At 47.2% G+C, this 1,444-nt stretch overlaps 1 non-coding gene across 1 annotated transcript; it reads left to right on the top strand.

Annotated features, from left to right (window-relative positions):
- Positions 1-433: 433 nt before the first annotated feature.
- TRNAA-UGC lies at positions 434-505 on the top strand. Its single transcript has one exon. It is a non-coding gene; the product is annotated as a tRNA-Ala (tRNA).
- The last annotated feature ends 939 nt before the right edge of the window (positions 506-1,444 follow it).

Here is a 1,444-nt window from a genome sequence, read left to right as displayed (position 1 = left end):
GTCTTCGAGGAGTGTTAGTCCGCTGAAACTGCGATCTGCGGGTTAAAATTAACCGCCCGAGAGCGGGGAGAAAGGGCCATGTTTTTATTGCTGAAGGATAAAAGGACTTATGTCCAAGGCTGAGCTAATAAAACGGTTCCGGGAAATACTCAACGGTCCCCTCCAGCGAGCGCAATGAGCCTCTGCGCTCCAGAAGCTACCTTACTAGAAAAAGGGAACAAACTTAACATAAATCGACACTTATAAACTGTTTGTGGTAAATGAAATTTAGGGAAAACACAGGGAAGTTATGTATAGTATTAATAATAATTTGTTGAACAGAGTTGATTTTCTATGAATATAAATTGAAAAAGCCGACGGAATTGTGTAGCGCTACTCAATGTTGTTAAGAGCTATATGAGTTAACAAAAGGAAAAGAAAGTGTCAGGATTCGGGGGATGTAGCTCAGTGGTAGAGCGCGCGCTTTGCACGCACGAGGTCCCGGGTTCGATCCCCGGCGTCTCCACTTTAGTAAGCTGAAGAATGAGAACGGTGGTTTGTTATTCCTCTTTCTTTAGGCTTGGGCAGAGCGTCCTGACGTCTATCAAATACTTGAAAATGGGTGGGTGGCTTTGAACGTCAGATGTAATATATGGCACACTTGTATACTGCCAAACTTTCTCCAACTGTCAAAATCCTGTAACTGCTAACTGCTTTAGAACACCTTTAAATCTCATCACTCATTAACAAAACTGGGTTTACGTTGTTATGACTGAAGGTACATGATTTGTAACCAGAAATACAATTATTTGGAGCACAGTTGAAGATGATTCTGCCTTTTTCTCTCAGCCACGGGGATTATCTTTTTTTTTTTTTTTTTTTTTTTGAGACGGAGTCTCCTTCTGTCGCCCAGGCTGGAGTGCAGTGGCGCGATCTCGGCTCATTGCAAGCTCCGCCTCCCGGGTTCCCGCCGTTCTCCTGCCTCAGCCTCCCTAGTAGCTGGGACTACAGGTGCCCGCCACCACGCCCGGCTAATTTTTGTATTTTTAATAGAGACGGGGTTTCACCATTTTGGCTAGGATGGTCTCGATCTCTTGACCTGTGATCCGCCCGCCAGCTTCTCTCAGCCACAGGGATCATCTTTTAAGAGTTAGTTTTGCCGGGCGCGGTGGCTCACGCCTGTAATTCCAGCACTTTGGGAGGCCGAGGCGGGCGGATCACGAGGTCAGGAGATCGAGACTATCCTGGCTAACATGGTGAAACCCCGTCTCTACTAAAAATACAAAAAACTAGCCGGGCGTGGTGGTGGGCGCCTGTAGTCTCAGCTACTCGGGAGGCTGAGGCGGGAGAATGGCGTGAACCCGGGAGGCGGAGCTTGCAGTGAGCCGAGATCACGCCACTGCACTCCAGCCTGGGAGCACAGCGAGACTCCGTCTCAAAAAAAAAAAAAAAAAAAAAAAAAAAA

Source organism: Theropithecus gelada, chromosome 4, assembly GCF_003255815.1.
Source record: "Theropithecus gelada isolate Dixy chromosome 4, Tgel_1.0, whole genome shotgun sequence".
In the NCBI taxonomy this organism is placed as follows: domain Eukaryota; kingdom Metazoa; phylum Chordata; class Mammalia; order Primates; family Cercopithecidae; genus Theropithecus; species Theropithecus gelada.
This window is presented reverse-complemented; position numbering and strand designations above follow the sequence as displayed.